Source organism: Triticum urartu, chromosome 7A (genome assembly GCF_056163025.1).
Source record: "Triticum urartu cultivar PI428250 chromosome 7A, HENAU_Tu73, whole genome shotgun sequence".
NCBI classification, from domain to species: Eukaryota; Viridiplantae; Streptophyta; class Magnoliopsida; order Poales; family Poaceae; genus Triticum; species Triticum urartu.
This window is the reverse complement of record NC_141879.1, coordinates 212,016,572-212,039,050: the sequence shown is the minus strand read 5'-3', so window position 1 is coordinate 212,039,050 and position 22,479 is coordinate 212,016,572.

Here is a 22,479-nt window from a genome sequence, read left to right as displayed (position 1 = left end):
TAGGCAGCAAAAGATTCACAGAAAGAAGCTACTATCTCAGAGTCAAGTCCATATTTAGTGCTAAATTTACGAAAAATATCGGTATCCATAAAAGATTTAACACAATCAAAACTAGGTGTCATACCTGACTCCTTACCATTGTCGAGGTCCCAATCTTCAGAGTTGCGTTTAATTCTTTCCAATAAATCCCATTTGAATTCAATAGTCTTCATCATAAAAGAGCCAGCACAAGAAGTATCAAGCATGGTGCGATTGTTACCAGAAAGCCGAGCATAAAAAATTTGAATAATCATTTCTCTTGAGAGCTCATGATTGGGGCATGAACATAACATTGATTTAAGCCTCCCCCAAGCTTGAGCGATGCTTTCTCCTTCGCGAGGCCAAAAATTATATATATATATTTGCGATCACGATGAACAAGATGCATATGACAAAACTTTTGATGAAATTCCAATTTGAATCGTTTGTAGTTCCAAGACTCCATATCATCACATAGCCTATACCATCTCGATGCAACTCCCCTCAAAGATAAAGGGAATACCTTCTTCTTAAAAACATCTCCGGGTACACCTGCAAGCTTAAATAATCCACAAACTTCATCCACATATATTAGATGCTCATCATGATGTTTTGTTCCATCTCCTAAAAAAGGATTAGCTAGCAGTTTTTCTACCATACCCAAAGGAATTTCAAAGCAAGCATTTTCATTTTTAGTAGGTTCAGTAGGTTGAGGAGCAACTCTTTGCTCTACTGGTCGGGGTGAAGATACCCCGAACAAGCCCCTCAGAGGATTACTTTCCGTAGTAACAAGTGACAGTAAATTTCAGCACACTATATAAAATTTTCCTTACCAAATTCCACCTACCAAAGGTGCTTCACTCCCCGGCAACGGCGCCAAAAAAGAGTCTTGATGACCCACAAGTATAGGGGATCTATCTTAGTCCTTATGATAAGTAAGAGTGTCAAACCCAACAAGGAGTAGAAGGAAATGATAAGCGGTTTCCAGCAAGGTATTCTCTGCAACTACTGAAATAAGTGGTAATAGATAGTTTCGTGATAGGATAATTTGTAACGAGCAACAAGTAACAAAAGTAAATAAAGTGCAGCAAGGTGGCCCAATCCTTTTGTAGCAAAGGAAAAGCCTGGACAAACTCTTATATGATGTAAAGCGCTCCCAAGGACACATGGGAATATCGTCAAGCTAGTTTTCATCACGCTCATATGATTCGCGTTCGGTACGTTGATAATTTGGTATGTGGGTGTACCGGTGCTTGGGTGCTGCCCTTACTTGGACAAGCATCCGACTTATTATTAACCTCTATTGCAAGCATCCGCAAATACAACAAAAGTATTAAGGTAAACCTAACCATAGCATTAAACATATGGATCCAAATCAGCCCCTTACGAAGCAACGCATAAACTAGGGTTTAAGCTTCTGTCACTCTAGCAACCCATCATCTACTTATTACTCCCCAATGCCCTCCTCTAGGCCCAAATAATGGTGAAGTGTCATGTAGTCGACGATCAAATAACACCACTAGAGGAGAGACAACATACATCTCATCAAAATATCGAACGAATACCAAATTCACATGACTACTAATAGCAAGACTTCTCCCATGTCCTCAGGAACAAAAGTAACTACTCACAAAGCATAAACACATTCATAATCAGAGGGTTATTAATGTGTATATAGGATCTGAACATATGATCTTCCACCAATTAAACCAACTAGCATCAACTACAAGGAGTAATTAACACTACTAGCAACCTACTAGCACCAATCCCGGACTTGGAGACAAGAATTGGATACAAGAGATGAACTAGGGTTTTGAGATGGGATGGTGCTGATGAAGATGTTGATGGAGATTTCCCTCTCCCGATGAGAGGAGAGTTGGTGATGACGATGGCGATGATTTCCCCCTCCGGGAGGGAAGTTTCCCCGGCAGAACAGCCCCGCCAGAACCCTAGATTGGCTCCGCCAAGGTTCCACCTCGTGGCGGCGGATTTTCGTCCGAGAAGATGGCTTATGATTATTTTCCCATTGAAAGAGTCCATATAGTAGAAGACGGTCACCGGAGGGCCACCAGGGGGCCCACGAGGTAGGGCGGCGCGCCCAGGGGGGTAGGGCGCGCCCCCCACCCTCGTGAGCAGGGTGTGGCTCCCCTGGTGAAGTTCTTGCGCTCAATGTTTTTTATATATTTGGAAAACATCATCCGTGAAGTTTCAGGACTTTTGGAGCTGTGCAGAATAGGTCTCTAATATTTGCTCCTTTTCCAGCCAGAATCCCAGCTGCCGGCATTCTCCCTCTTTATGTAAACCTTGTAAAATAAGAGAGAATAGGCATAAGTATTGTAACATAATGTGTAATAATAGCCCATAATGCAATAAATATTGATTTAAAATCATGATGCAAAATGGACGTATCACAAAACACATATCATGTGGTGAATAAAAATATAGCCTCAAGTAAAGTTATCGATAGACGAAGATGAAAGAGGGGATGCCTTCCGGGGCATCCCCAAGCTTAGGCTTTTCGTTGTCCTTGAATTTTACCTTGGGGTGCCTTGGGCATCCCCAAGCTTAGGTTCTTGCCACTCCTTATTCCAAAATCCATCAAATCTTTACCCAAAAACTTGAAAACTTCACAACACAAAACTCAACAGAAAATCTCATGAACTCCGTTAGTATAAGAAAAGAAACCACCACTTTAATTTACTATAATGAACTCATTCATTATTTATATTGGTGTTAAACCTACTGTATTCCAACTTCTCTATGGTTCATACCCCCCGATACTAGCCATAGATTCATCAAAATAAGCAAACAACACACGAAAAACAGAATCTGTCAAAAACAGAACAGTCTGTAGCAAGCTGGACAGTTCGAATACTTCTATAACTCCAGAAATTCTAAAAAATTAGGAAGTCCTAAATAATTTTTATATTGATCTACTGCATTTGGAATTGGTATTTTATCGTTCTTGGTAAAAAATGAAAATTATTCTCGTGAGCGCATACTTTCTGTTTTTTTCAGCAACATCAAACAACAATCACCTAAGAAGATCCTAAAGTATTTACTTCACACAAACACTAACTAAAACATAAAAAACAAAATCATAATAGAGGATAGATGATTTATTTATTACTAAACAGGAACAAAAAGCAAGGAACAAAAATAAAATTGGGTTTCCTCCCAACAAGCGCTATCGTTTAACGCCCCTAGCTAGGCATAAAAACAAGAGTAGATCTAGGTATTGCCATCTTTGGTGGACAATTCTTCAATTGAACACTTATAAACCTTAGGAGGTTCTTTATTTTTACAAATTATCAAACTCCTAGGTAGGAAATCAAGAAATTTATTTGTAGCAAAAGGTTCCTTAATAATATCTGAAAAGTTGGGGTGAACACGTATGGATTTGAGATCTTCATTTTTCTTACTAGAAGATTCACCCTTATTTTTAGGAACATAGGTAAATTTGGAGACTTTGGTAGGAGGAGGATTTGAGGTGTTTTTAACAGCAAAAAAGCAAACCCCATGTTGGTAATAATTTCTTTGAGTTTATCAATTCTAGTGGAATCTTGATCTATCCTTTCATTGACTATGGGTTCCTTTTCCTTGAGATTTTTCAGAGTAACTCCTACCTTAAATCCATATTGAGTAATTTGGTTGTGGATCTTTTTATCCAAATTTTCAATTAACTCAGCCGTGGCAATTTTATTTTCAATAATATCAAGCCTTTACATCACATGTTCGAAAGTTAAAATAGTTCCATTGACCAAAAGAGGTGGTGGGCCTAACAAATCTATCATAGAATTATAAGAATCAAAATTATGGCTTCCCAATAAATTCCCTCCGGTGATGGTGTCAAGAACATATCTATACCAAGGAGTGATGCCTATGGAAAAATTGCGAAGAAGAATGGAAGTAGATTGCTTTTTAATAGATTTATTTTGAGCATTGCAAATTCTATACCAAGCATCTTTTAGGGTTTCTCCCTCCCTTTGTTTGAAATTAAGAACTTCATTATTAGGAGTGTTAACAATGGTAGGAGAACTAGCCATGAGGGAAAATAAATTATCTAACACACGGACACACAAGAGGCAATCGAAGAGAAGAACAGAAAATGGCAAATAAAATGACAAAGGTGAAGTGGGGGAGAGGAAAACGAGAGGCAAATGGCAAATAATATAATGTGAGGGATAAGATTTTGTGATGGGTACTTGGTATGTCTTGACTTGAGCGTAGATCTCCCCGGCAACGGTGCCAGAAATACTTCTTGCTACCTCTTGAGCATGCGTTGGTTTTCCCTTGAAGAGGAAAGGGTGATGCAGCAAAGTAGCATAAGTATTTCCCTCAGTTTTTGAGAACCAAGGTATCAATCCAGTAGGAGACTACACGCAAGTCGCCTAGTACCTGCACAAAAAAATAAGAACCTGCAACCAACGCGATAAAGGGGTTGTCAATCCCTTCACGACCACTTGCAAAAGTGAGATCTGATAAAGATAATAAGATAAATATTCTTGTTATTTTTGTATAGATTGGAAAGTAAAGATTGCAAAATAAATAGTAAACTAGAATTATAGATTGGAAACTTATATGATATAAAGTAGACCCAGGGGCCATAGGTTTCACTAGTGGCTTCTCTCAAGATAGCATATATTACGGTGGGTGAACAAATTACTGCCGAGCAATTGATAGAAAAGCACATAGTTATGAGAATATCTAGGCATGATCATAAACATAGGCATCATGTCCATGTCAAGTAGACTAAAATGATTCTACATCTACTACTATTACTCCACACATCGACCGCTATCCAGCATGCATCTAGAGTATTAAGTTCATAAGAACAGAGTAACGCATTAGGCAAGATGACGTGATGTAGAGGGATAAACTCAAGCAATATGATATAAACCCCATCTTTTTATCCTCGATGGCACTAGTACAATACGTGCCTTGCTGCCCCTATTGTCACTGGGAAAGGACACCGCAAGATTGAACCCAAAGCTAAGCACTTCTACCATTGCAAGAAAGATCAATCTAGTAGGCCAAACCGAACTGATAATTCAAAGAGACTTGCAAAGATATCAAATCATGCATATAAGAATTCAGAGAAGAATCAAATAATGTTCACAGATAATCTTGATCATAAACCCACAATTCATCGGAACTCGGTAAACACACTGCAAAAAGTATTACATCGAATAGATCTCCAAGAACATCGAGGAGAACTTTGTATTTATAACCAAAGAGAGAGAAGAAGCCATCTAGCTAATAACTATGGACCCGAAGGTTTGTGGTAAACTACTCACACATCATCGGAGAGGCTATGGTGTTGATGTAGAAGCCCTCCGTGATCGAATCCCCCTCCAGCAGATCACCGGAAAAGGTCTCCACATGGGAACTCATGGGTACAGAAGGTTGCGGCGGTGGAAAAGTGGTTTCGTGGCTCCCCTGTATGTTTTCAGGGTATAAGAGGATATATAGGCGAAAGAAGTAGGTCGGTGGAGCTACGAGGGGCCCAAGAGGATGGGGGTCGCGCCGCCCTACCTCGTGGCCGCCTCGTTGCTTCCTTGAACTCCACTCCAAGTCTCCTGGATTGCGCTTGTTCCGAAAAAGATGCTCGCGGAAGTTTCATTCTGTTTGGATTCCGTTTGATACTCCTTTTCTGCGAAACATTGAAATAGGCAAAAACAGCAATTTGCACTGGGCCTTCGGTTAATAGGTTAGTCCCAAAAATAATATAAAAGTGAATATTAAATCCCATTAAACATCCAAAACAGATAATATAATAGCACCGAACTATCAAAAATTATAGATACATTGGAGACGTATCAACGATGTATGTTGGAAGTAATTCCAAGGTTGATAAGATCACCATCACACACTCCCTTTACCTTCGGGATTAGTGTTGAACCTAAAATAAATGTTATTTGGTGTTTGCGTTGAGCATAAATATGATTGGATCATGTTTATTACAATATGGTTATTCATTTAAGTCAAAGAATAATTGTTGTTCTATTTACATAAATAAAACCTTCTATGGGCATACACTCAATATAAATGGTTTATTGAATCTCGATCGTAGTGATACACATATTCATAATATTGAAGGAAAAAGATGCAACGTTAATAATGATAGTGCAACTGATATGTGGCACTGCCGTTTAGGTCATATTGGTGTAAAGCGCATGAAGAAACTCCATGCTGATGGACTTTTGGAATCACTTGATTATGAATCACTTGTTGCTTGCGAACCATGCATCATGGGAAAGATGACTAAGACCACGTTCTTCGGAACAATGGAGCAAGCAACAGACTTGTTGGAAATAATACATACTGATGTGTGCGGTCCAATGAGTGTTGAGACTCGCGGCGGGTATCATTATTTTCTGACCTTCACAGATGATTTGAGCAGATATGGGTATATCTACTTGATGAAACATAAGTTTGAAACATTTGAAAAGTTCAAAGAATTTCAGAGTGAAGTGGAAAATCATCGTAACAAGAAAATAAAGTTTCTACGATCTAATTGCGGGAGGTGAACCATAGCCTCATAATCCAAATAAGCAGGAGGCAACTCAATATCATCTTCACGTATGGCTATACCAAGAAAATTAGCTATGCGGGTTGCATAAATTCCACCAAAGAAATCTCCATTAAATCTATTAAGATGCAACCTACGTGCAACAATGGCTCCCAAATTAGATTTATCTCCTAACACAGCACTCCTAAGAATACTGAGGTCAGGGACACTCATGTGACATGCCTCATCTTTACCATTAATGCATCTACCTATGAAGAGAGGAAAATAATGTATAGCAGGAAAGTGAATGCTCCCTATGGTAGCTTGTGTTATATCTCTAGATTCCCTCATAGTTATACTAGCAAGAAAATCTCTAAATTCAGATTTGCGAGGTTCCCTGACACTACCCCATTGTGGAAGTTTGCAAGCAGTGGTAAAATCCTTAAGTCCATAGTGTAAGAATTTTCATAAAGATCAAACAGGACAGTTGGAGAATTACATGAAGATGAAAATTCAAACCTCCTCACAAAGGAACTAGTGAGATAGTGATACTGGCGGCACTTTTCTTCCTCGAAGCTCACAAGATCAGTGTTACGCAAATATGCATTAAATTCTTCCTTAATTCCCGCTCGATCCATAAAGTTTTCCGAAGGCCATTCACAAGGACGCACTGGAGCGTCTTTTGGTGGTTCTTCATCAGCATCACGCATTGCAAGCCTGGGTCCTTGCTTCCTTGTAGAACCACCTTGGTACATTTTCCTAAGCATATTTCTTCCTCTAAAAAATTTCTGAAATTTTTAGTAACTTCAAACAAAAGTGAACCAAGCTCAACAAAATTGATAGCAACAACTCCTACAAGTGCCTAGAGCCTATATCATGCATTAGAACTACTTTTGACCATATAAATTTGACATGCAAGCTCAAGAACATGGTCACCTAGGCAGCACGAATTTGCAATGAATAAAGCACTAGAACAAAAACTAATTGGACCAATGGAGGAATCACATACCAAGGAACAATCTCCCCAAGCAGTTTTGTGAGAGGTGCTTTGAGCAAGGAGATTGAAAATCGCAGCAAAATGAGCTAGAACTCGTGCTTGAGCTAGATATTCGTGTTTGTGGGAGGAAGAACAAGTGTGTGGGTGCAGGAATAAGTGGAGGAGGGCCACCGTGGGCCCACGAGGTAGGGGGCGCGCCTAGGGGGGTAGGGCGCGCCCTCCACCCTCGTGGCCAGATGGATACCCCTCCTGCTGTGTTCTCAATGCCAAATATTCTCAAATATTCCAGAAAAGATCATATTTAAATTTCAGGGCATTTGGAGAACTTTATTTATGGGGTATTTTTATATTTCATGGATAATTCAGATAACAGACAGAAAAATACTATTTTTATTTTATTTAATATAAATAACAGAAAGTAAGAGGAGGGTACAGAAGGTTGTGCCTTCTAGTTTCATCCATCTAACAAGGTTGATCAAGTCTTCTTAACGAACTCATTCCGAATAACATGGAACCGGAGAAATTTCGAATAACACTATGTTACCTCAACGGGGATATGCACATTCCCAATAATAAGAATATCATATTTTTTCTTGACAGTAGGAAGAGGAAATACAAAACCTCCAAATATAATCGATGGAATTTTTCCAATAGAGTTGATACTATGAACTTGTGGTTGTTTCCTCGGAAAGTGTACCGTATGCTCATTACCATTAACATGAAAAGTGACATTGCCTTTTGCAATCAATAACAGCCCTTGCAGTATTCAAAAAGGGTCCTCCAAGAATAATAGACATACTATCGTCCTCGGGAATATCAAGAATAACAAAGTCCTTTAAAATAGTAACATTTGCAACTACAACAGGCACATCCTCACAAATACTGACAGGTATAGCAGTTGATTTATCAGCCATTTGCAATGATATTTCAGTAGGTGTCAACTTATTCAAATCAAGTCTACGATATAAAGAGAGAGGCATAACACTAACACCAGCTCCAAGATCACATAAAGCAGTTTTAACATAGTTTCTTTTAATGGAGCATGGTATAGTGGGTACTCCTGGATCTCCAAGTTTCTTTGGTATTCCACCCTGAAAAGTATAATTAGCAAGCATGGTGGAAATTTCAGCTTACGGTATCTTTCTCTTATTTGTAAAAATTTCTTTCATATACTTAGCATAAGGATTCATTTTAAGCATATCAGTTAATCGCATACGCAAAAAAGATAGGTCTAATCATTTCAGCAAAGCGCTCAAAATCCTCATCATCCTTTTTCTTGGATGGTTTGGGAGGAAAAGGCATGGGTTTCTGAACCCATGGTTCTCTTCCTTTACCGTGTTTCCTAGCAACAAAGTCTTTCTTATCATAGCATTGATTCTTTGATTGTGGGTTATCAAGATCAACAGCAGGTTCAATTTCTATATCTTTATCATTACTAGGTTGAGCATCAACATTAACATTATCGGTAGTTTCATGTTCATTACCAGATTGTGTTTCAGCATCAGAAATAGAAATATCATTTGGATTTCAGGTGTTTCATCAATAGGTTCACTAGAACCATGCAAAGTCCTATCATCTTTCTTTTTCTTCCTTTTAGAAGGACTAGGTTCATCTATATTATTTCTCTGAGAATCTTGCTCAATTTTCTTAGGATGGCCTTCAGTGTACAAAGTTTCCTGAGTCATTTTACCACATCTAGTCATAACTCTAACAGCATTATCATTATCCTTACTATTCAATTCATTGTGTAAATCATTTTTAGCCTTAAGTACTTGTTCTACTTGAGTGGTAACCATAGAAGCATGTTTACTAATAAGTTTAAGTTCACCTTTGACATTAGCCATATAATCACCCAAGTGTTCAAGCATATTTGAATTGTATTTCAATTTTCTACCAAAATAAGCATTGAAGTCTTCTTGCTTAACCATAAGTTCATCAAACTCATCTAAGCATGGGCTAGCAAACTTAGTAAATGGGATTTCAGCTTTATCATATCTATAGAGATAATTTACCTTTACTACCTGTGTCAGGTTATCAAGACCATGAGTTTCTTCAATAGGTGAAGGATTAAGATCATATGTTTCTTCAACAGGCTGTAAATTAAGACCATGTATTTCTTCAATATGAGGTAAATTCTTAACATCTTCAGCTTTAATACCCTTTTCTTTCAAAGATTTCTTTGCCTCTTGCATATCTTCAGGACTGAGAAATAGAACACCTCTCTTCTTCGGAGTTGGTTTAGGAATAGGCTCAGGAAGTGTCCAATTATTTTCATTTGTCAACATATTATTCAATAGAATTTCAGCTTCATCCGGTGTTCTTTCCCTGAAAACAGAACCAGCACAACTATCCAGGTAATCTCCGGAAGCATCGGTTAGTCCATTATAAAAGATATCAAGTATTTCATTTTTCTTAAGAGGATGATCAGGCAAAGCATTAAGTAACTTGAGAAGCCTCCCCCAAGCTTGTGGGAGACTCTCTTATTATATTTGCACAAAATTATATATATCCCTTAAGGCAGCTTGTTTCTTACGAGCCGGGAAATATTTAGCAGAGAAGTAATAAATCATATCCTGGGGACTACGCACACAACCAGGATCCAGAGAATTAAACCATATCTTAGCATCACCCTTTAATGAGAACGGAAATATTTTAAGGATATAAAAGTAATGAGTTCTCTCATTATTAATGAATAGGGTGGCTATATCATTTAATTTAGTAAGATGTGCCACAACAGTTTCAGATTCATAGCCATGAAAAGGATCAGATTCAACCAAAGTAATTATATTAGGATCAACAGAGAATTCATAATCCTTATCAGTAACACAGATAGGTAAAGTGCAAAAGCAGGGTCAGGTTTCATTCTAGCATTAAGAGATTGCTGCTTCCATTTAGCTAATAACCTCTTGAGCTCGTATCTATCTTTGCAAGCTAAAATAGCTAGAGCAGCTTCTTTTTCAAAAACATAACCCTCAGGAATAACAGGTGATTCATATTTATTAGGGGAAGAGTCTTCATCATCACTTTCATCAATGTTATCAGTTTCAATAATTTCATTCTCTCTAACCCTAGCAAGTTGTTCATCAAGAAATTCACCAAGTGGCACAGTAGTATCACGCATAGAAGTAGTTTCATCATAAGTATCATGCATAGCAGAAGTTGCATCATCAATAACATGCGACATATAAGAACGAATAGCAGAAGCAGGTTTAGGTGTCGCAAGCTTACTCAAAACAGAAGGTGAATCAAGTGCAGAGCTAGATGGCAGTTCCTTACCTCCCCTCGTAGTTGAGGGATAAATCTTGGTTCTTGGATCTTTCAAGTTCTTCATAATGATAAGCAGATATAAATCCCAAGTGAGTCAAAGAATAGAGCTAAGCTCCCTGACAATGGCACCAGAAAATAGTCTTGATAACCCACAAGTATAGGGATCGCAACATTTTTCGAGGGTAGAGTATTCAACCCAAATTTATTGATTCGACACAAGGGGAGCTAAAGAATATTCTCAAGTATTAGCAACCGAGTTGTCAATTCAACCACACCTAGAAACTTAATATCTACAGCAAAGTGTTTAGTAGCAAAGTAATATGATAGTAGTGGTAAGGATAGCAAAGGGTAACGGTAGCAAAAGTAATGTTTTTGGTTTTTTGTGGTGATGATAGCAATAGCAACGGAAAAGTAAATAAGCAAAAAACAATATATGGAAAGCTCGTAGGCAATGGATCGGTGATAGAGAATTATGCCGGATGCGGTTCATCATGTAACAGTCATAACCTAGGGTGACACAGAACTAGCTCCAATTCATCAATGTAATGTAGGCATGTATTCCGAATATAGTCATACGTGCTTATGGAAAAGAACTTGCATGACATCTTTTGTCCTACCCTCCCGTGGCAGCGGGGTCCTAGCGGAAACTAAGGGATATTAAGGCCTCCTTTTAATAGAGTACCGAACCAAAACATTAACACATAGTGAATACATTAACTCCTCAAACTAAGGTCATCACCGAGAGTGGTCCCGATTATTGTCACTTCGGGGTTGCCGGATCATAACACATAGTAGGTGACTATAGACTTGCAAGATAGGATCAAGAACTCACATATATTGATGAAAACATAATAGGTTCAGATCTGAAATCATGGCACTCGGGCCCTAGTGACAAGCATTAAGCATAGCAAAGTCATAGCAACATCAATCTCAGAACATAGTGGATACTAGGGATCAAACCCTAACAAAACTAACTCGATTACATGATAAATCTCATCCAGCCCATCACCGTCCAGCAAGCCTACGATGGAATTACTCACGCACGGCGGTGAGCATCATGAAATTGGTGATGGAGGATGGTTGATGATGACGATGGCGACGGATTCCCCTCTCCGGAGCCCCGAACAAACTCCAGATTAGCCCTCTTGAAAGGTTTTAGGGCTTGGTGGCGGCTCCGTATCGTAAAACGTGATGAATCCTTCTCTCTGGTTTTTTTCTCCCCGAAAGCAAATATATAGAGTTGGATTTGAGGTCGGAGGAGCTCCAGGGGCCCACGAGGTAGGGGGTGCGCCCTAGGGGGGCAGGCGCGCCCCCCACCCTCGTTGCTAGGGTGTGGGCCCCCTGGTCGTCATCTTTTGCAAGGATTTTTTATTATTTCTGAAAAGATGTTCTGTGAAGTTTCAGGTCATTCCGAGAACTTTTCTTTCTGCACATAAATAACACCATGGTAATTCTGCTGAAAACAGCGTCAGTCCGGGTTAGTTCCATTCAAATCATGCAAGTTAGAGTCCAAAACAAGGGCAAAAGTGTTTGGAAAAGTAGATACGACGGAGACGTATCAACACGACATAGCACCGCCATCTCGCCATCAAGAAACTAGGTACCTGTTAGAGATGCATGTTCATCAAGAGGATGTACAATCATATGCAAAAAAATATTAGAGCAACGCGAAAAAGAAAGGGTTAATTAGCAACTAGATGCAACATACAGTACACAAACTAATTAACTAGAGGTACGCAGGTTATCGTACCCAAACAAACAAAGTAGCGTTACGCAAGTTCGGCAGGGACCGTGGACATCGCAAAGTTTCATCGCTACAGAAAGTATACAAGTTCAACCGACATATATCATCATCATCATCGGCATCGTAAATCACTAGAAGTTCCATCCTTCCATATCATCGAGGATGGACCCTAGCTTTTTGAACGGCGTGACGTCTTGACGTTGCATGCCTATGCGAGTTCGGATGTTAGCTCGCGATATAGGGCCGTGGTGGAACATCCCCTTCTCATCGACGACTTCTTTCATGATGAACGTCGCAATGTCCCTTTGGATGCGAAAGAAGTCGTCTCTAAGTTTATAATCCGCTTCTCCATGAGATTCTAGCCACTTGTGGATATGTTCATCATTTCTGCTTGTCATGCGAAGCTTTTGGTGATCCGTGTTGAACTCAATCATGAGATGGAGGATGTAGAATCCATCCTTCTTGCTTGGTTTTGGGACATGGATGCAGCAGAAGTTAGTTTTATGCGTGAAACCCATCTTGTTCCTTTGTTTCCTGATCTGCATGTGGCCACCTCTAATGCTGAAGCCTTGGAGAGCATCATCTAGAATATTCATTATGTGGGTGTAGTCCTTCTTCTCGTAGTCTCTGGAAGGGTCGAAATACACGGCGTGGGAGACTCGTGGGTAAAGAATGATAAGGACGGCGCGCCCGTTGTTGCGGGGAAAAGACACCTCAAATTATTCTCCATATGAGCAAGAAGGAATGATTGAAATGTACGAAAGGGTTGTCTGGAACTGACTTACTTTGGATGATAAGGCATGAGGACAATTTCCTGGTCCTTATTCTGTACCATGAAGTTTTGGAGGTAGTCCCTAGCAGTTTCACACTCAAAGGCACCGAGACTCAAGAAAGACTCGTGCATAGTATGGAACCGCCACACAGATTTGTGAGACTTCTTCTCTCTTCATGACCGAGCTCATATGTAGCGCAAAAGGCGGACGATTGTAAAATCGAGCCACCTTGTCAGAAATATCTCAAAGATATGGTCAAACCACAGGAAGAACACCTTCGCAGGCTGTGTGTCGACGTAGCACTTCCCCTCAGACACACGAGCCGCGTATGTCGGATATCCTGGATCCTTCGAGGCTAGTAGGTTTTTCTTAGTCGACATCACATGGTCGTGCAGTCTCCTGAGATCCCCTGATAGTGCCTCCAGCGGTTTCGACGGTAGCATCGGCTCGCCCGTGAGATGGAACATGGCCGCACCTTTCATGGGTACACGCTCTTCAGAATCCATCATCTGACTGCTATGTGCTCTGGCTTGTTTGGAGGCAGCTATCTTCCCTAATCTCTTCCTCTCCTTTTTCTTGGGCATACCTTCCAGACTCTTCCTTAACCCCTGCCCCAGTGTTCCCAGGCTAAGCACTGTACGACCCTCAGCTAGTTGAGCCTGTGTTGAGATGGCATCTTCAGGCGTGTCCTATGAGGATTTCATGAAGAGAGACTTTTTGCAATCCCTGCTACGACCTTCCTGCCCGGGCAGATCGTCCATATCCTCATTAGCATGTTGATAGCCCGATTCGTCATATGGTTGACTCATCATATCTATGTCACGGTCATAAGAGGTTGTATTGAGGAAACCCATTGGGTCGACCTCCGTCTCATCATCCATTCTATGTTATACAGGATCGGTTACATCAGCCAGTACTATTGCACCCCCTTCATCACGCCATCCGTCGCTCTCACCCGGCACTACAGGAGCTGGTAATTGCGTAGGCGGGGTGGTGGTCTCCGCACATGGTTGTTGATGTGTGGTTATTGGTGTGCTCTCGGCCGGCTCTAGACGAATAAGATTCTTCGGCCATAGTAGCACGAACCCTTGTAGTTTCCAATCCACGGCGGGGTCTCGTCGTCCTATCCCATAGGCTGTACTGGAGGAGGAAAATGCTCGTGCCCCGATTTCACACTAGACAAGTTAACTCTGAAGTGCCCAGCGGGGATCTTGTGTTTGTGGAACGTGGGTTGCAAGGGGTTCATTATCATCCCCTTTCCCACGTCCACCTTCTGGCCTTTGATCAAGTAGAGTATGGTGCACGGGGTTTCTTTGGCCTGCAAACACATGTCTGTGGCGTAAAACATCTGAAAGGCAACGAAAATGGAAAATTATATATATATATATATATATATATATATATATATGTTGGTGCGACATGTAATTACCGTGAGGGTGTCGAGCTTAGCCAAAGATGAATGCCCACCTAGCGCGCCAGAGACTGAGGACGGGCTGCTATGAGCGGGAGCGACTGCGAGAGGAGGCCCGGTTGCGCGAGCAAGTGATGGTGCGGTGGTGTTGTTGTTCACGGAGTTGCTCCCGACGAAACTGGGCAATGGGAAATCATGTACCATCTTGTCTGGATTTTCCTTCGTCCAGTTGATGATAGCTGGAACCAAGTTAGTAGCAAAATCATTTCAGCAGGCAGTTACAGCTGCATCGACTGCCTGCTCTAGCAACTCATTTTTCTCCTCGACTGTTTTTTTCGCATCCTCAGCTGCTTTTTTCTCGACCGCAAGCTTCACCTTCTCGTCGATGTTCGGCTGACTAAACTTCCTTTTCTGCTTCTTGGCCTTCGGGCCCTCGTTGTAAAACACCTTCCACGTGGTGCCGTCTCCAGCGCCGTGCACACGACCATATTGCGGCCGCTGGCCCAAAGGGAGTCCCTTAAGTTTGTTCAAGGCCCGTTTGAGAGGGGTGTCCCACTTGGGCCTCATCAGTGAAGTAGGGCTTTCGGCTGCAAGCTGGTGTTGCTTCTCCTGCATAAGGAGCATGAACCGTTTAGGAATGTGTAGTCGACTAGATCTGGAGCTAAATGTAAGGTGGTAAAAGAATAATTACCAGTAGTCTAATCAATTTCCTCGTGATCTGGTTTGTGTAAAAAACCTTCCTTTCCTTGTCCCACTTGTAGCGGGCCCTGATGGAGTCACGCTCCAAGAGGTTGGTGAACTTCACAAAGGGGTCTGGGATACCCGCGGCTTCACATCCCGCGTCCTCCTTATCCCATTTGGGCCTTTTACCGAGGTAGCCACGGCTTCCGAGGCGATGCTTCCCCGTGTTCCTTTGCTGAAGGATCTTGAATTTTGCAGCCTTAGACTTGGCTGCCGTGGTAGCGCAAGTGTCCTCGAACTTTTCGATCTCCTCTTCTGTAAGTGTCGGATTTTCCTCCAAAATCTTGGACAGGGGTACCTCAGCCTCAATAGCTCGTTTCACCCTCCCTTTCCAGGAGGCCAAATCATTGCTGAACATGCCCATGGCGTGATTGTTAATCTTTTTTATCTTTGGATCACCCATGGTTCTTCTATGTTATCATCCCGCTCGGGGAACTTGAAACTCTTGTGCAACTTCGTCAGGAGCAACTGCGTCAAATGTTCTTTACTCCTTAAGTCGTCGTCGTTGATGCTTGCGCATTCACGAAGGATGCATCCTACTTGGTTCCCATAGCACTTGCGAGGTTCTTCCGGCTCTAATGGCTCAAACTTGCCAGGTGCCATCTTTGTGATCACCAGTCGTCCAATCCCTAGTTTGTTAGAGCATCTCCAGCCGTTGGCCCCCCAGGGGGCGCCTAAAATCGCCGCCTGGGGGTGAGCCGGCGCAAAAATTGGGCCTGGGGGCGAGTTGGTCCCCAGCCGCCGGCCCCAGGGCCGCCCCCAGGCGCGTTTAAAAATAAAATTTGTATATACAATTTTGGCACAGTTCGGCGAAGTTCAGCTAAACACAATAAATTTCGGCAAACTTGGGCATATATTAGACATGTTCGCGGATTTTCATTACATAGCAAAATAGATAACTAATCTAAAAAAGAAACTGGCTGAACGCCGAATAGTCGCCGTCGTCGCCGCCATCCTCGCCGCCGCCGTCGGACTTCTCCTTGACGCGGCCGTCCCTGGTGGACCCCTGACCGGCGTCGCCAACGCGGACTGGTGGCGGCGGCGCGTCGTTATCGTCGCTGTCGCAGATGACGACGACTCCGCCTTCATCGCGGCCGCGTCGGTGCTCCGCGAAGCGGCGTAGGGCGGCGCACTGGCGCTCCTTCGCATTCTCCAGGCGCTCCTTCTCCATCGCTATGGAGTCCCTGCGCACCCATTCCAGGGCCGCGTCATCGTCGTCGAGCTCTGTCTTCACCGGCGCGGCCGGCTCCTTCTTCACCGGCGCGAGCCCCGGCTCCGTCTTCACCGGCGCGAGCCCCGGCTCCGTCTTTAGCTTGACGAAGCACGGAGGAGGAGCCGACAAGGAGGCGCGCTGGCCGCCCTCGTTGATGACGATGCCGGCGCTGTGAGTGTGCTGGCCGAACGGCGTCTCCGCCGCGGGCTCGGCCTTGACGTTGAGCAGGGTCGGAGTACCAGAGGAGTGCGAGGAAGATCGCGAGGAGGAAGAAGAGGAGGAGGACCCAAACCTCCTTGGCGCCCATGGCCCGGCGCGTCGGTGGTGCGTCGGGGCGGCCACCCTCGCCGGGTACGCCAACGGTGGGTCGTTGCCGCCCTCGAGGTACGTCAGCACGCCCTCGAGTGTGCGGCCGGGGACGCCCCACCACAGGTGGCGCCCCTTGCTATTCTTCTGGCCGCCGACCACCGGCGCGCCGTTGGTGGACGCCAACCACTGCTGCTGGCGGCGCTCGAAGTACGCCGCCCAAGACGCGTGGTTGTCATTGGCGTACTTGGGGAGGGAGAGCTGGGCGTTGGTGAGGGAGGCATGTACGACCTCGACCTCCTCGGTGAAGTATTTGGGCTTGGCCACGGCGTCGGGCAACGGGGAAATGGGCACTCCCCCGTCGCTGAGTCTCCACCCCGTCGGCCCGGCGCGCATGTCCGACGGCGCCGGGATGTTCGCCTGCAACAGGAGCCAGGACTCATGTTCGCGTAGCGAACGGCGGCCGAAGCCGTTGGCCGCCGCCTCGTATCCGGGGAAATGCTCTGCCATGGCGACGGGCTCGGGAGAGGTAGAGAGGGAGAGGGAGGGGCTGGGCGGCGGCGAGGGGCGGGGCTGGTGGGGGCACAGGCGAGTGAGGCCACCGGCTATATAGCCACGCCGCACCCGTGTGTACGCGTGCGAGGGAGGGGAGGCGTCGGCGCGCCGCCCGTGAGGAATCAATGGCAAGGCTGACCGACGGCAGCCATGCCATTGATTCCCTCCGGGAACCGAGGCCGTTGGGGGAAGACAAGGTGCCGTGTCGCTGACGCGGCTGGCCCGCGGCTTTTCGCGCCAAAACAGCTCGCCCTGGCGCCCCCGGGCGCCCCCAGCGCGCCGGGTTTGGCCTGGGTCCGCCGACGCTGTTTTCGTCCCAGGCTGGCGAAAATCGGACTCCTGGGGGCGCGACTGGGCCGTTTTTCGGCGCCGGTGTGAAAAAATCGCCTGGGGAGGCCTTCCTGGGGGCATGGCTGGAGATGCTCTTAGGTTTTCGTATCCTCTTCTTTTGCTTCTTCTTTTCGGTAGCGGCATCGGCGTCGGTACCTTCCCCGCCGGTATCTTCCTCGCCGGTACCTTCCCTGCCGGTCTCGGCAACGCCATCGGTGCCGGCGCCATCGGTGTCGATGTCGGCGTCAGTACCATCATCGAGGCCGATCTGCAAACCTTGACTTTGCATTTTCTTAGCAGTCAAACAGTCGAGGTACTCTAGTTCACCCTCATGATCCATCTCGTCTGCATCTTGGTCAGAAGGCCTAGTTTCTTCGTTGTTCGACATGTTTCCTATGATTAAGTCTCCTTGTTTAATTCAAAACCTATGAAAAAAATGATAAATGACATAAAAAAGAAATCTATGTTTGCCAGAATGTTGTTTCCCAGCACTCGATATGCCTACTATCTAGCACAAATCATGCCAAAATTCACGGAAATTTTCGGCATGACCTTTGCTAAAAAAATGGACATATCGAGCACCTGAAATTCACCAGAACGCAAATGAATCAACATTCCGGCATAACATAGGCCACTCGGATCATTTACCCATCACATAATCATCATGTCCAAATGACATGTCCAAATTTCCAAATATGACATGTCCAAAACATCACATGTCCACATATCACATGTCCACTTCAAATTTGCATATAAAAGGAAGAAAATATAGAATTTGCAAAAAAAACCTAGCTAAATTCATAACTAAATTTATAACCTAATTAACCATCTGCCTAACTAAAACCTAACTAAATTAACCAAAAAACCTAGCTACCAGAGAGAGGAGGAGAGGTGGGGGGCTTACAGAGGGTGCAGGCCCGACGACGGCCGGGGTTGGGAGGGGTCGGGGTCGGGGTCAAGCGCTGGGGCCAAAGCCGGGGTCGGGGTCGGGGCCGGGGCCGTGGGCGAGCGCCGGGGTCGGGGACCGGAGCCGGTGCCGGGGTCGGTCAGCGTCGGGGTCGGAGGCGAGCGCAGAGGTGTGGCGAGGGCTCCGGCGGCGCGACGGGGGAAGAGAGAGTGTGGGGATTTGGGGGAAAGTAGGTGGGATGAAGAGAGGAGTGGGGATTTTCGGGGTTAAGTGGGCATAGTAGTAGCGCGTTTAGGAAAAACGCGATATAGCTACTCCAGGTAGCTATAGTGGTTTCGTGTAGAAACCGCTACTGCTACCTTGACTAGCTGTAGCTCTTTTCTCAAAAAAGCGCTGCTACTATAACCAGTACCTATATTAGGAACATATATATTACATCATTGGACCCATGCATAATAATGGCTAAGTGTGTATACAAAATAGGAACATATATATTACATCATTTGACCGATAACATACGGTTCCTCAGCGTTGACATTTACGTTTTTGAGTCAGCTTCTTTCCCTTCTTGTTTGTTGAAGAATAATTGAGCCCCTGATTGTGACTTTGCCTTTTCCATGGAGTACAATTTTTCTTAGGTAATGTAGTATTGATTCTTATTTTGACGTATACTTCATCATCATCATCATCATCTTCCCTCATTGGGTTGCCATACTAATCGTAGTATTCCTCATTGGCGACTCCATCCATTCCGATGATGTTCCTTTTGCCTCTCCTCACGACAACACGGCTGGGATTGCGCGGGTCGGTTATAAAGAAGCATTGTGTCACGTGCTTAGCATGTACCCTTGGCTCATTTTTGCTATAGAGTTCATGGTAGCGCTCTTGGCGTCGGGTATAGTCATGGTAGTGAAATTCCGTTTTCTCTTTCGACATTCTTAGCCCATCTGACACGGAACATCGTCGTGTTGTGCAGTCCAGAGTAGTCAAGCTCCCAGATCTCCTCGACCCTTCCGTAAAATCTTTTAGTTGCGTCGTTGTCACTGCCGGTCATGCATTCCATCGTCACCCCTGAGTTCTGATCATCATTGTCCATATCTTTGGCCTCCGTGTAGAACGTGTATCCATTGATATCTTATGCCTGATAGGTTAGGAGGTTGGGCGAGGGGCCATGTGCTAAGGCGTATATGAGCAATTCGTCCTTAGAGCCCTCCTCCGGGGGATTAGCAATAATATGCTCTTTGAACCAATGCATGAAAGTGGAGTTGTGCTCTCTAGTAACTTCGGCGTCCGTCCTGCATACCCCCCGATCATGATACTTCTTTGCGATAATTTCTTTGTGCAGTGCCACGAAAGATCTACCTCATCTAGGTGTTGTAGCACTACCAAGTTTGCTATGTCAAAGTCACTGCATCGATCTGAGTATGCCATGTGCAGTTCCCTGCTACCGTTGGAGTGACCTTCTCCTTCGAGCCTCCCATCGTGCTTGTTAACGGGCAAACCAACACTAACATCAGGCGGCTGGTATGCGCCATATAGAAAATTCTCGCAGAAAGAGATGCACTCTTGTGTCAGATAGCCCTGGACGATGCTTCCATCCAGATGGGACATATTACGAATGAATCCTTTGATGATCCCACTCATCCTCTCAAACGGCATCATGTTGTGCAGAAATGACGGCCCCAAGTCTATTATGTCGTCCACAATATGGACACACAGATGCACCATCACGTCAAAGAACGTGGGCGGGAAGTACATCTCAAGCTCATTCAGTATCACAACAATCTCTTCCTGTAGCCTTCGGAGCTGCTTTAGACTGATTGACTTTCGAGAGATGACGTCAAAAAAGTTATAGAGACCAATAAGCGTGTCACGGATGTCCTTGTCCATTAGCCCTCTAAGGGCAACAGGTAGTATCTACGTCATCATCACATGACATTCATGGGACTTCATCCCACTGAACCTTTTCTTGTTCGTGTCTAGATATCTGCTGGTAAATTTAGGTTGGTGTGTACTTTCGGTCGATTTTTGTAGCAGCGCGGTTTAGACATCACGCGCTACTGCTAAATTTACATCAGTAGCGCGGTTTTCCTAAGCTCGCTACTGCTAATTAGCAGTAGCGCCTCTTTTTGTGCCGCGCTACTGCTAAGATTCTGTGCATAAGGTTTTCCCTAGTAGTGATAGGTTCTATAAAGTATGCTATGTTGTGTACAGACCTATTGTGTACCTCACCAAGAGTTTGGCAAGAGGGTGCAATAGTGATCCAGGAGTGGATCACTAAACATCGGTCAAAATTATCCTTAGTGGAATAAAGGAAATGTTTCTCAGTTATGGAGGTGACAAAGAGTTTGTCGTAAAGAGTTACGTCGATGCAAGCTTTGACACCGATCTGGATGACTCTAGGTCTTGATCTAGATACATATTGGGAGCGATTAGCTAGAGTAGCTCCGTGCAGAGCATTGTAGACATAGAAAATTTGCAAAATACATACGGCTCTGAATGTGGCAGACCCGTTGACTAAAATTCTCTTACAAGCAAAATATGATCACTCTTTGGGTGTTAATCACATAGCGATGTGAACTAGATTATTGACTCTAGTAAACTCCTTGGGAATTAGTCACATGGAGATGTGAACTAATCACATAAAGACGTGAACTATTGGTGTGAAATCACATGACGATGTGAACTAGATGATTAACTCTAGTGCAAGTGGGAGACTGAAGGAAATATGCTCTAGAGGCAATAATAAAGTTGTTATTTAGATTTCCTTATATCATGATAAATGTTTATTATTCATGATAGAATTGTATTAACTGAAAACTTAGTACATGTGTGAATACATAGACAAACTGAATGTCACTAGTATGCCTGTACTTGACTAGCTCGTTAATCAAAGATAGTTAAGTTTCCTAACCATTGACATGAGTTGTCATTTGATTAACGGGATCACATCATTAGAGAATGATGTGATTGACTTGACCCATCTGTTAGCTTAGCACGATGATCATTTAGTTTGTTGCTATTGCTTTGTTCATAACTTATACATGTTCATATGACTATGAGATTATGCAACTCCCGAATACCGGAGGAACACTTAGTGTGCTATCAAATGTCACAACGTAACCGGGTGACTATAAATATGCTAAAAAGGTGTCTCCGATGGTGCTTGTTGAGTTGGCATAGATTGAGATTAGGATTTTTCACTCCATGTATCAGAGAGGAATCTCTGGGCCCTCTCAGTAATGCACATTGAAACGTCTCCAACGTATCTATAATTGTTGATTGTTCCATGCTATTATATATTCTGTTTTGGATGTTTAATGGGCTTTATTATACACTTTTATATTATTTTTGGGACTAACCTATTAACCCAAGGCCCAGTGCAAATTGTTGTTTTCTTGCCTATTTCAGTGTTTCGCAGAAAAGGAATATCAAACGGAGTCCAAATGAAATGAACCTTCGGGAACGTGATTTTTGGAACAAACGTGATCCAGTGGACTTGGAGTGGACATCAAGAAACAACCGAGGAGGCCACGAATCAGGGCACGCCTACCCCCTGGGCGCGCCCTCCCCCCTCATGGGCCCCTCGTGGCTCAACCAACCTACTTCTTACTCCTATATATACTCATATACCCTGGAAACATCGAGGAGCACCAAGAAACCCTATGTCCACCGCCGCAACCTTCTGTACCCAAGAGGTCCCATC